This window comes from Anoplolepis gracilipes, chromosome 16, assembly GCF_047496725.1.
Source record: "Anoplolepis gracilipes chromosome 16, ASM4749672v1, whole genome shotgun sequence".
In the NCBI taxonomy this organism is placed as follows: domain Eukaryota; kingdom Metazoa; phylum Arthropoda; class Insecta; order Hymenoptera; family Formicidae; genus Anoplolepis; species Anoplolepis gracilipes.
The window spans coordinates 7,912,451-7,927,330 of record NC_132985.1 but is presented as its reverse complement, the minus strand read 5'-3'; the positions used below and the strand labels follow the sequence as shown (position 1 = coordinate 7,927,330).

Here is a 14,880-nt window from a genome sequence, read left to right as displayed (position 1 = left end):
AAACATCGCAAATCAAGATGTTTATTAAGAGTTCTCGTTAGTTCTGTATCAATTCTATAATTATATATCATTTCAAGGCAAAATTCCAACAAATTACCAAAAAAATCAAAAATAAAGAATGACGCGCTAACTTCGCGAATTTAGTACGACACTCTCCTCTCTAAAGTATTAAAACGAATTAAAAATTCTTATTTTTTACAAGAGTTCTCGATAGTTCTAATTGAGAGTCGCATATATATATAATTTTAGATCGATATTCCATCAATTAACTTTTAAACAATTTTTGTTTTAATTGCGTATTACGACACTTAGTAAAAATATGTCGTGCTGCTGATTTTCGGTAGTTCTGACGATAGTTCTCGACAGTTCTGCAACAGTATGCATTAAAATCAGTTTTAAAGAGAGTTCCGATCATTATTTATTTTTAAAACAATTTTTAACAATTACGTCCAGCACGTCACTTATTGTTAGTGAAAATGTGTCGTGCTGATGATTTTTGGCAGTTCTGACGATAGTTCTCGACAGTTCTGCAACAGTTCTATGCATTAAAATCAGTTTTAAACAGAGTTCCGATTATTATTTATTTTTAAAATAATTTTTAACAATTACGTCCAGCACGTCACTTACAAGAGAACTGTCGAAAGTGTCCCTCATCGATTTTAATGAGCTTTGGATATGTTGTAGAACATAAAAAATTATTAGACCCATGTTTTTTTAGCGGCGTATCTTAACGTTTAGAGGTTGAAACAATCCTTCGAAGAATAACGAAATTTTCGTTTTTAGCGAATATCTTTGAAATTATAGGACATATGTGTTACGTCCAGGCCCGTGGAAAGGATGAGTCAGAGGAAGGGCGTAACAGGAACTGTTCCGATGTCAAAAGTCTTATCGACGAGTGACTCGGTCGAGCGAGCTGCAGGTTAGCAAACAGGTAAACGACGGGTATCGTTATTACTCTGTTATGCGAACGCTCTCTCGGTGGTCCCTTTTTGGTAAGAGAATCGAATCTCTTTTACGCGGGACGGGATCAAGTGTGATCTTTCGCGTGGAGAGAGTAAGGGAGTTAAATAAGTTTACCGATCATTTAATTTTTAGATTAACATTTATTCAATTAATTCCTAACGTTATACATATGATCTTATTAATATCGGCTTTAAAATTATTTGTATGAGTGTGTGTGTGTGCGTGTGCGTGTGCGTGTGCGTGTGTGTGGATCGCGGGTATTACATAAGTGCGGAGATCATCAACCAGAAAAGAAGGGGAACGAGCGATTTTAAAGATTTTATTCTGGTTGGTATTTGTTACAATACTTTATATAAAAAAAAAAAATAAAGATTTACGAAAGTGCAGTATGTGTTACGGCGCGATTTCGACGTCCTCGAAGACGCTATTTATCAGGTTGAGGAGACCGGAATCGGACATAGATGCAAGCTTCGATTCTAAAGAGGGAAGCGCAGAGGTGTCAGAGTCTGCTGAAGAGTATTCCAAAGAGGAGTCGGGTAATTCTATCGTGTGGTTCGATGAATTATCCGAGAGGATTACGGACGAGGAATCGGAAAATGTTGGAGGAGACGACGGCGGTAAGTCATCGGATATATCGATGACTGAAGGTGAATGGGGTACGGGGGAATACGATGGGGAAGGAAAATCTATTTCAGGGTAAGAATGGGTAGATGGGAAAAGCGTCTTCAATGGGGTGGAACAGCGCGGGTACTGCGGGGAAGAAGGGAGAGAATCAAAACTGTTGGTTTCGCTCACGGTCGTATCGTCCGATCCTATGGTCTCGGTTAGCTTGCGAGGGTCGGCGCGATTTTAGGCACTTTAAATAAAGAACAGGATTGAATAAAGAGAAAAGAAACGACGGTAAAAGAGAGAAGGAAAATAGACTTACTACTTAGGCAGGTTTCGCTGTTTTTCAGCTGCTGGTCAGGTTGTGGCCCAGTTGTGGCTCTTGCTCGGCGGGTGGTCGTTGTTGAGCACTGACTTTAATAGTTTTCAAGACTTAATCAGAACTCCCGATATGTAAAACGAATTCCTTGGGTCAGCGAACGACCGAAATAAGTATGAGCGAGAGTAACTGTGCCGAATGAATCTAACGCTGTACTATCGACTGATTTGAATCTTGTGTGTCTGTAATGCGCGAGTCTTCCCTTTTTATATTAAATCTTGAGGGCGTGTTAACAATTTTGGGCGGGAGTATTTTTGAGATTTTGACGTGTAAAAAGCTGTTCGATGAGATCTTTCTCCTCTTTATTTTTGATTGTTGCTGATTAGTGAGCTCTGTACGGCCTCTTAGGAAATTTGGAGATTCTTCATTTGGTTATCTCCTGGGATTATGCAGCTGTTTTTGTCCGTTTATTTATTTAGGGAATCTCGCTATCGATCCCTTTCGGTCATTTCTTTGAACATCGATTTCAATGTTTAAAACATTTTTTCGTTCCGCGGCCCTTTTATGACTGGTCGGGCAATTATTGCTTCATCTTTATAGGAGGTGAAGGCGTGGAGCCGACAGTACATAGCGGCATTATTTGTCCGTTTCTTAAGATTATGCAGTTGTGTTTGTTCTGTTTCGTTGTTTTAGAGGATTTCGTTATTGATCCCTTCTGGTATTTGTTTAGATATCGTTTTTAGTAGATCTAAACATTATTTGATAATAACGGTTCTTTTCTATTGCGCGACCCGTTTTTTTTGTGACCGATCGGACGATTATTGTTTCATTTTCGTGGGAGGAAAAACGTGGGGCCGACAGGACGTAACATATAAAAAAATGTTTTATACGAAAGTTTTATGGTATTTTGTACTCTTTACAATAGTATAATTGTATTTTTCAAAAATGTCAAATTTTTTAATTTACCCCACCTCCACCCCTTATTTTGCAAAATTTAAAAAATTTTTTAAGAACAAAAATTAAAGAGTATCGAAAGTCAAATTCATTCATATATAATAATATGTGGGTTCCACGAATCAATTTTGAGAAAACAAGATGATAATTTCGTGTTATAGGCGCTGCGCTATAAGTTGTGTTGCGTTATTTCTTTAGTTGCGATACATTCAATAAAAGCCTCTTGTGTATATATTTATGTTGTACATATATTGGAACATAAAAATAGATTAATCTTAATGACATAATACGCAACGTATTACACGAAATAAAGCATATATGTATATATATATATATATATATATATATATATATATATATATATATATATACACATAGGGTGTCTTAGAATGACCGTATCACCTCTCGTGCAGGTAGAGCGGGTTAAATGGAATAGAAAAGTCCTGTACCATTTTGCGATTTTCGGAATAATTATTGAGAAATTAATTTACAAAGATCGGCAAATCCGGCGCGAGTATCAGGCCGCTGCAAAAAAGATGGCGAGAAGGACGATCCTAAGGATGGTCGCTAATCGCGCGCGGCGTAAATAGGCGCCATTGCCTCGCGGTTACCAGGGGTATAGACGAGAAGCGTTGATAAGAACAATAGATTAGCGATTATTATTTAGCGACCAGCCTAGCGGTGGGCCGTCTTTCTCGCCATCTTTTTTGTGGTAGGCCGTCCTTCTGGCCATCTTTCTTGCAGCGGGCTGATACTCGCGTTAGATTTGCCGATCTTTGTAAATTAATTTCTCAATAATTATTCTGAAAATCACAAAATGGTACAGGACTTTTCTATTCCATCTAACCCGCTCTACCTGCACCCGAGAGGTGATACGGTCATTTTGAGACACCCTGTATATATATATTTGCATATTTTGCACACGACACAAACGAATAAAATCAGATAAAAATAATATATTCATAACTAATCTATTTTTCTAAGGTCTAAATAAAGACTGAAATGTTTGTAAAATAAAAATTTTTTAATTTGAAATTTTTGTTTTCTTTTTTTTGCGCATCTATACCGCTCGGCTCCTAAAGTCCTTTCATTTTATTTTTAATCTTTAATTGTAGAGTCTTTAGTCTTTATTCCATTAATATATATATAACAAAAGTAACATATGTAAATATGTTTAGATATTGCAAGACTTAAAATAGTGCTGTGATGCATAAAATAAAAATAGAGATTATTTTACCTCTGCAGGCATAAGCGTGTATGTACTGTTTTTAAGCAATAAAACTACAAAGTCTCACCATCCGAGATGACATTTGCGGAAGTCAACTCAATCAGTGTTAAAGATAGTGCAAAGAAAAATAGATTGATTATATGAATATAATTTTTACATGCTAAATTCATTTGTTCGTGTCGTTGTGCAAAATATGCAAATATATATACATATATATATTCATATAATTATTTAAATTTAGATATAAATATTTAATAACGGAAAGCTGTCTTTTCAGTTCGTAGTTAGCAATGTAAAGAAGTGTATTGAATATTGTGATTTCGTGAACATGTAAGTATTTATTGTTGAGTTATATTACTTTTTTGTCTTATTCTTGTCATTCATTGCTTTGAGATTATTGTAATTATAAAAATTCGTTAAATCATTATTATGCATATACCTATAATGCAACATCGTAATGTACAGAAAACCGAAATGAAATGGAACAAGAATTAATTTGCTAATTACACACACACACACACACATATATATATATATATTAAACAATAAATCAATACTTTAGTCTTAAAAAATTTATTACATTAATAATAAAAAACAAATATTTAATTCTGCTATCGTTATTTATTTTTTGTCATTTTTCATATTATTCTCTTGTTCCGTATTTATAAAAAAAATCATTTTTTTGTCAATGAAATGTTATGATTGATGGTTCAATGAATTTTTTGTAAGCATCTATACCAACAATAAAATTATTTTTTGTTTATAAAATTATTTTCTGGTTATTTCAAATTTTAGAATTTCTATTTCAATATCTTATACTGTAATTTTTTCTCTATTATCACAACATACACAAAATACAAAATTATTATTTTGTTTTAATGGCTTAATTTATTTTGCCTTATTATATTTTTATCAAGAGAAAATAAGAGATGACATTACTATCATAAAAAGACAATTTTATTAATTGTGAAATTTATTCTTTTTTATATATAATAAAAGTTCGAGATATATATTAAAATTTCAATATTTCAGAATGCTGCAGTTTAATCCATACAACGTAATACTTTTATTTTCTGCAACTTTTACTGATTTGATTTATCAACAAACTCCAATAACACTACAGGAAAGAGAAGTGAAAGAAAAAATTGAACGTATACTGTTAAAAATAAAAGATGAAGAACAACTTCAACTAGAAGTGGAAGAAACATTAGATTTTTACGATATGAATTCCAAATTTTTACGAATATGAGATTCCAGAAGCGGAAGAAATTGATTTTTAGAGATAAATGAAGAGAAAATCTATCTCCCAGAAAAATTTGTAGTTCTGTTGAAGGAGGGAGCCTTAAGTAAATCACTAAAAATAATGTAATTTTTGGGAATTTTCTTTGAAGAAACGGTTCAGTGAATCTTCTTGAAACTTTTAGTATATTTTAATATATATTTTAGAAAGTAAAAAAATATTTTTTTGTTACATAATAATATTTTAGTGGCAAGTTAATAAAGACGATTCTTCACGGTCGTCGTCTATCTGCGTGCAGGATAGCGTCTTCTGTATTCGTCCTGAAATAAAAATCCAAAGAATTTCATAAATTTTATAAAATTATGCTATGGGTGAACCTAATTTTATTTTTAAAAAATGCAAAATTGAGAAAAATATAAGACTTTGAAAAAAAAGTTATAATTTTTATGAAAAATGGTTGTTTTAATTATGCCATAATAATTATTTAAATAAATAATATCATCACATTAATAGGTTCATCTACAGAAAAATATATTAAACTACACGCACAAGCTGGGATAAATCGATAGGTTGAATATTGTTTGAGTTATGCTGCACACAAGTTCAAAAAAAGTGGTTTCGAGAAAAACTCGTTTAAAGTTTTGGATACAGAAAAGTAATAATTTTTGGAAACTTACAGCTAATCTGCTATTCCAGGTCCGTACAGTAGACTCTCTGTTTCTTCATAGAAATCGTTCCGCTCGATTTGTTGTCTACGAGCTGTTCGAGCCTCCTTTGTGCTACTTAAGCTCGACGCTCTTGCCTGCGCAACCGCTCCATATCATGCATATCGGTAAAAAATTTACATTGCTGTCCAATCTTGATATCAAGCGTATCCATTACCTTTAATACAGCATTATAACCTTCATTAAAAATGCCAGCTATATATGCAGCGATCTTGACTATTTTGATGCCAGAATGTAAGTGTTTTGGAGCTAATCGCCAAATAGTAGCCTTAAAACTTTCATTTTGATTCTGTGTGTGCCCGCCTAAACACCTTTTCAGAAGATCTCTTTTTGACAAATTCCGATAAATAGGTAATAAATGCTTCTGGACATCTGAATGAAGTGGAGGTGGGTGGTCAAATTCTTCTTCTTTACCTGTGGTCTCAGCGACGCGCCACTTACACCAGCTGTCACTTCCCGCCGGGCAGTTTTCATGTCTTGGATTCTTATTTATAGAGCATAAATGATAATAACTTGCCATTATAGCTTTTTTCATATTATCGACAGAGTCGATATTTCGTCTTATAGTTAAACCATAATATGTTGTTAGTTTTTTTATAAGAATATCTGTTAATTTTTCCTTTCATCCTAGTTTTTTGCTTTTTTTTATATTTCGGACCTTTTTTCAACGTGACCAATACATTCACTTTTCACCACTTGAAAATCATCACCATAAGGATTTAAATCTAGAATTGCTTTGTACGTTTTCGAATCTCCATCGCCGATGTAATTACCGTACTTTACTTGAAACTTTTCTTCTGAGTTGGAAAACATCTCTTTAACGACATCAATTTCCATTTTTCCTGCGGAACCGCTGTGATTTATATCACATTGTTCTTTATGTTCTTCATATCATTCTTCATACTCTTCAGCATTTTTATTGTCTCTCCAATATGTACAAGTTTGACAGTAGCTTCCTTTTATAACAAGGTCTATTACTTTTCCAGTGTAATATCCCATAAGTGTTGTTACTCCGTAATGCGACAAGAAGCCGCGTTTTTTCCACGATCCATCGCCAGAAATTTTTAGATTTGATGGAGACCTTCCTCTTTTAACATTTTCTTCTTTTTCTTCTTTAACTGCTTTAACTTCTTGCATAAAACATCAAACACTGCCTTCGACGCTGTATAAATATATTGCACAGTGTTATCATATGCATGTTTGCTAATGCCTTGTCCAATATTCATAAGACCACAAAAAATGTTTATATCTTCTCTCGCGACGCCTAAAAGTCTCATTACAAATATTATTCTTCTATTAATTTCGTATGAATTGTTAATAAAAGGCCCAGAGTTTATTTCTTGCCTACCACATCGACATGAGACAATAATTTTAAAATCAAGGCCGCGATTACCTGATTCTTCGAACTTTACATTTTGTTTGCATTTTCTACAAATCACTATTTCCGAAATAGCACCAAAAACAGTTAAGAACTCAATAATTCGATAATAATGATTCGGAGAAATTACAAAGTCTTCACTACTCGCAGTACTTAATTTTTTTGCTGTTGCACTCTGTCCTATTTTATTGCCTTTATTATCAGTAAATTGATTGCTTCTAAATACTCTCTTTCGTGGCCTAGAATGACGATAAGTGTCCTCTCTAGTGCCTTGTGGATACATGTTAAAATATCGGTGCTAGAATACTTCCGCACGGGATGAAATTCGAAGGACTGACTCTAAAAAGACTCTGTACGTACACAGGCGCGAACGTGTACACTCTTGTGCGCGTGTATATGCTTGTCATCGAAGTCTATTACGTGGAATAACGTGTCGCGCGCTCACCAGCAAACCTGCGTGACGCGCAGATATAAGATTGTCTGTAGTATAGTTAATACTTAAAATTTCGATCTAAAACTTTAGAAATATATTTTTCAGATGTATTAGTACTGATTTATGTAAAAAAAATCAATTTTTTTTACCCATTACATGAGGCTCCCCCTTAAAAAAACAATATCGAATGACTATAAAAAGCAAGCTGTGGAATACTGGAAGAGTGGTAAAACAAGACCAAGATCACTTGAAGGAGTTAAACAAAAATTTAAAAAAGTTACATCGATACGACAACTACGACGATGGGAAAACCAAATCATTCAAGGTGTTGTGCCCGTGCCGTGAGGATAAGGTCTTCTGGGATATTCGCCCAAAGAGTTGGAACTCAGGCAACAAATAAACGCACTCCGTATTTGTTTAGTAAAAGAATATATTTCGGTCGTACTGTTACACTATTCTCACACTACTGTTAACTCGCGTATTCAGTCGTCGTGTAGACGAACCGTGTCGATAGGTCGATAACTTATTTACGCGCGGCTCTCTTATTAGCTACTTTCTTACGAGCGACCGCAATGGGTCTCGCGATCGGTTTATATATCGCTTTAATTTCGAGGGTGGAAGGATGAGGTTTTCCGGGTCGGAGCGCGGGACGTGCTCCGTGCTCGGGTGTCATAATGCTTATTCAGCTTAACCGTGACTTGCTTTCTTGTTGGTCACGTCTTATTTTTCTTTCTTAATCTTTCTATTTAATTCTTATTTAATTTTTTATTTAATTCTTCTAATGCTTTGCTTTGCTTGCTTAATTTTAGTTTCTTATTTCTTAATTTTATGTATTTACTTTTCCTTTCCAGGTAAGTGTATCGGGTTACGACAAAGGTGGTAGTAGATTAGAAAAATTAAAAAAAATTTCTGAATAAACATTAAATCATTTTAATAAAGCATTTGAAAAGAAAATCATCATTCATGATATTGACATCGCTCGATGGGCTTTTCAAGCACAAGAAAAAGAAAATGCGCCAGGATTCAAAGCCTCCGAAACGTGGCTTAAACAGATTCAAAAAGGTACATAATATTGTATCTTGGAAAATTCGGATCAAAGTGGATTTCGGTTAGAATTTCATTCTGGTACTGGTCGTACTTAAGCTGAAAAAGGTATAAAAAAAGTAGAATCTGTAGTACAGTCTGTATCATCAACCACGCATAGATATTCAATTCAATCGACTATTTCGGCTGATGGCAGATTATTATCACTTCTTTTTATAGTTTTAAAAGAAATTACAGGAACGTTTAGTCCAAGAGTACAGAAAACATTATTCAAGGCGCCTAATATCTTTGTTCTGGCTTCAACATCAAACAAATTAACATCGAATCATGTAAAAACTTGGTTAAAGGAAGTATTTTTTCCGAATGTCAGGCAACTATCGATATTATTATAGATTCATGGAGTGGACATTGTCCTAACATAATTTCAGAAACCAAACCAGATTCTGCAATAGATATTGTTTTCTTAACTATTCCCGCCGGTACAACGGGAAAAATACAGCCATTAGACGTATATGAATTTCGGTTGTGGAAGAATTTTATTAAACACTTTTCTGATACCGTTATGTTGTTAGATCTTGTTTTGGATCTTCATGCAAGAAATAATATCTTAAAATTACAATCATTAACACACTATCAGTTCTCGTTGCCCAGATTTCAAAATTTATTTAAATATGTGTGATTTCAAAGTGGATACATACAGAATAGACCAACAGAGTTTGAAACACCAGAAGAATTTTGTTTTAAAAAAAAATTCTAAAGTAAAATGCGATATTTGTATCGAAACAGCAATAATAACTTGTTCTTGGTGTAAAAAATCGTTTTGCATAACACATTTTTTCTTTGAACATCATCTTTGTAATGAATATGTGCTATAAATGTAAGACATATAAATTTATGAACAAATTCTGTACTAATTTCATTAAAAAAGATGTGTTTATAAATTATTGATGAATACTGTTAAGGTTTTTAACAGTTTTTCTTACCCATGCAACAAATGTTGGTATTCTTTTAGTTCTGCCTAATAAAAAATTCTTATTCATATGAAATTACGTTTGTAATAATTTCAACCTCTTTTTCTTCTTCCTTTCTTTCTTCTTTTTTTGATATTTTAACTTTTTTTTCTATTCCTTCTTTTATTTTTATTTTATAGTATTCTTTAATCAATAAACTTATTAAATTAAATTATATATTAAATTATATTTAATAATTATATAAATTTATATTTACAATTATATATGCAAATGTGAAATATAATATTACTATTTCTTTTATTCTTTAACTTATTTTCTAATATGTTGCGTATTATGTCAGTAAGATTAATCTATTTTTATGTTCCAATATATGTACAACATAAATATAAACACAAGAGGCTTTTATTAAATGTATCGCAACTAAAGAAATAACGCAACACAACTTATAGCGCAGCGCCTATAGCACGAAGTTATCATCTTACTTTCTCAAAATTGATTCGTGGAATCCACATATTATTATACATGGATGAATTTGACTTTTGATACTCTTTAATTTTTGTTCTTAAAAAATTTTTTTAATTTTACAAAATAAAGGGTGGGGGTGGGGTAAATTAAAAAATTTGACATTTTTGAAAAATAAAATTATAATATTGTAAAGAGTACAAAATACCATAAAACTTTCGTATAAAACATTTTATCATATGTTCTATAATTTCAAAGATATTCGCTAAAAACAAAAAATTCGTTATTCTTCGAGGGATTATTTCAACCTCTAAACGTTGAGATACGCCGCTAAAAAAAAATATGGGTCTAATATTTTTTATGTTCTACAATATATCCAAAGCTCATTAAAATCGGTGAGGGACACTTCCGACAGTTCCCTTGTTAGTGAAAATGTGTCGTGCTGATGATTTTTGGTAAGTCTAACGGTAGTTCTCGACAATTCTGCAAGAGTTCTATGCATTAAAATCAGTTTTAAACAGAGTTCCAATCATTATTTATTTTTAAAACAATTTTTAACAATTACGTCCAGCACGTCACTTAATGAAAATGTGTCGTGCTGATGATTTTCGGCAGTTCTGACGATAGTTCTCGACAGTTCTGCAAGAGTTCTATGCATTAAAATTATTTTTAAAAAGAGTTTCCGTTATTACTTATTTTTTAATCAATTTGCAAATTTAGCACGACACTCTTTTCGCTAACATATTAAAACGAATTGAAAATTATCATTTTTTACAAGAGTTCCCGATAGTTCTTTCTAAATTGAGATTTACATATATGTACAATTTCAAGTCGATATTCCACCAATTAATTTTTAAACAAATTTTAACAATTTTTAACAAAGAATGCATAGAACTTTTGCAGAACTGTCGAGAACTATCGTCAGAATTGCCGAAAATCAGCAGCACGACACATTTTTATTAAGTGGCGTGCTGGACGTAAATGTTAAAAATTGTTTTAAAAATAAATAATGACTGGAACTCTGTTTAAAACTAATTTTAATACATAAAACTCTTCCAGAACTGTCGAGAACTGTCGTCAGAACTGCCGAAAATCATCAGCACGACACATTTTTACTAAGCAACGTGCTGGACGTAATTGTTAAAAATTGTTTTAAAAATAAATAATGACTGGAACTCTGTTTAAAACTTATTTTAATGCATAAAACTCTTGTAGAACTGTCGAGAACTATCATCAGAACTGCCAAAAATCATCACGACACGTTTTCACTAAGTGACGTGCTGGACGTAATTGTTAAAAATTGTTTTAAAAATAAATAATGACTGGAACTCTGTTTAAAACTAATTTTAATACATAAAACTCTTCCAGAACTGTCGAGAACTGTCGTCAGAACTGCCGAAAATCATCAGCACGACACATTTTTACTAAGCAACGTGCTGGACGTAATTGTTAAAAATTGTTTTAAAAATAAATAATGACTGGAACTCTGTTTAAAACTTATTTTAATGCATAAAACTCTTGTAGAACTGTCGAGAACTATCATCAGAACTGCCAAAAATCATCACGACACGTTTTCACTAAGTGACGTGCTGGACGTAATTGTTAAAAATTGTTTTAAAAATAAATAATGATCGGAACTCTGTTTAAAACTGATTTTAATGCATGGAACTCTTGCAGAACTGTCGAGAACTATCGTCAGAACTGTCAAAAATCATCAGCACGACACATTTTCACTAAGTGACGTGTTGGACGTAATTGTTAAAAATTGTTTTAAAAATAAATAATGACTGGAACTCTGTTTAAAACTAATTTTAATGCATAGAACTCTTGCAGAACCGTCGAGAACTGTCGTCAGAACTGCCGAAAATCATCAGCACGACACATTTTTACTAAGTGGCGTGCTGGACGTAAATGTTAAAAATTGTTTTAAAAATAAATAATGATTGGAACTCTGTTTAAAACTGATTTTAATGCATAGAACTCTTGCAGAACTGTCGAGAATTACTGTTAGACTTATGAAAAATCATCAGCGCGACACATTTATACTATATGTCGTAATACGCAATTGAAACAAAAATTGTTTAAAAGTTAATTAGTGGAATATCGTTCTGGAATTGTATATATATGTGACTCTTAATTAGAACTATCGGGAACTCTTGTAAAAAATGAGAATTTTCAATTTGTTTTAGTTCTTTAGAGAGAAGAGTGTCGTGCTAAATTCGCGAAGTTAGCACGGCATTTTTTCAATTTTTATTTTTTAATATAAGGAATGCGGAACTTAATGACGATAGTTCTGCCCGAGTTCTATGTAGTTCAATTATTTTCAAAAATTGTTACGTCTTATAAACATTTTTTAAAGCAATTTTAACTTGTGTCGTCAGCACGACACTTGACCAAAAAATATCATATTAGCTATTTCCGACATTACTGACAATAGTTCTGAATTGTACTCCTCAAGGCTTTAAAAAGATTTTAGCTTTGATTTGAACAAATTTCGTGCGCGTCGTACATTTCACATTAAATAATTCCTAAATTAATGATCGGATCATATTCGACAATTTTTTTAAAATCTTACAATATTATATTATATAACAATATGAAATAATATATATATATATATATATATATATATATATGTATGTGTTATATATATGTTTATCAACAGGATCAACTAAATTGTTATCACTTACTGTGCTGCTGTCATTAACAATTTGTATATGTTCTTTTACAAATTACTCAGAAGAAAAACATTTTTCAACGGAATTTTCTATTTCGATTGAACTTGCAGAGGAATAATTGTGCGTTACGTTGTTCGATTGTTCACAATCTATACTTAAAACATCTTTTTGACACGATGCTAATTTTATTCTACCGTCGATGTAGTCCAAATGTTCAAATTTATCGGTTCTCATTGGTATTGGCTTTTAAACGCACGATTTGCAAAGAAAATACAGATTCATGTATAAAAGTCGCCGCAGTGATGCCGCAGAAAAAGGATGCGGCTCAAATGACAAACACACACCGTGCTACACAGAGCACTCTGCGGGTGAGCACTCGAGCGTCTTCTTTTCGATATCAATTCGTGAACCGGTTAACAACACTCTTTTCATACGGCTCTTGTGTATTCTAATAGCACGACGATACTGATTGTGAGTTGCGCGCGAGTATTGTTTGAAGGGATATTGATTTTCTTATATATTTATATTTAATTGAGGTAAGTGATTCACTGTTTCTGTATTTTCTTTGCAATATAATGGAATACACGAAACATTAGGTCGTACGAGACAAAGCTAAAATCTTTTTAAAGCCTCGAGGAGTACAATTCAGAACTATTGTCAGTAATGTCGGAAATAGCTAATATGATATTTTTTGGTCAAGTGTCGTGCTGACGACACAAGTTAAAATTGCTTTAAAAAATGTTTATAAGACGTAACAATTTTTGAAAATAATTGAACTACATAGAACTCGGGCAGAACTATCGTCACTAAGTTCCGCATTCCTTATATTAAAAAATAAAAATTGAAAAAATGCCGTGCTAACTTCGCGAATTTAGCACGACACTCTTCTCTCTAAAGAACTAAAACAAATTGAAAATTCTCATTTTTTACAAGAGTTCCCGATAGTTCTAATTAAGAGTCACATATATATACAATTCCAGAACGATATTCCACCAATTAACTTTTAAACAATTTTTGTTTCAATTGAGTATTACGACACATAGTATAAATGTGTCGCGCTGATGATTTTTCATAAGTCTAACAGTAATTCTCGACAGTTCTGCAAGAGTTCTATGCATTAAAATCAGTTTTAAACAGAGTTCCAATCATTATTTATTTTTAAAACAATTTTTAACATTTACGTCCAGCACGCCACTTAGTGAAAACGTGTCGTGCTGATGATTTTTGACAGTTCTGACGATAGTTCTCGACAGTTCTGCAAGAGTTCCATGCATTAAAATTAGTTTTAAACAGAGTTCCGATCATTATTTATTTTTAAAACAATTTTTAACAATTACGTCCTGCACGTCACTTACAAAGGAACTGTCGGAAGTGTCCCTCACCGATTTTAATGAGCTTTGGATATGTTGTAGAACATAAAAAAATATTAGACCCATATTTTTTTTAGCGGCGTATCTCAACGTTTAGAGGTTGAAACAATCCCTCGAAAAATAACGAATTTTTCGTTTTTAGCGAATATCTTTGAAATTATAGGACATATGAAAAAATGTTTTATACGAAAGTTTTATGGTATTTTGTACTTTTACAATATTATAAATGTTTTTTTCAAAAATGTCAAATTTTTTAATTTACTCCACCTCCACCTCTGTCGCCCAGATTTCAAAATTTATTAAAATATGTGTGGTTTCAAAGTGGATACATACAGAATAGACCAACAGAGTTTGAAACACCAATAGAATTTGGTTTTAAAAAAAATTCTAAAGTAAAATGCGATATTTGTGTCGAAACAGCAATAATAACTTGTTATTGGTGTAAAAAATCGCTTTGCATAACACATTTTTTCTATGAACATCATCTTTGTAATGAATATGTGCTATAA

At 32.4% G+C, this 14,880-nt stretch overlaps 2 pseudogenes; one reads left to right on the top strand and one right to left on the bottom strand.

Moving 5' to 3' along the window:
• Positions 1-5,989: 5,989 nt before the first annotated feature.
• On the bottom strand, positions 5,990-7,696 carry LOC140674777 (uncharacterized; annotated as a pseudogene).
• A 337-nt stretch (positions 7,697-8,033) lies between these two features.
• Positions 8,034-14,880, top strand: LOC140674776 (uncharacterized; annotated as a pseudogene).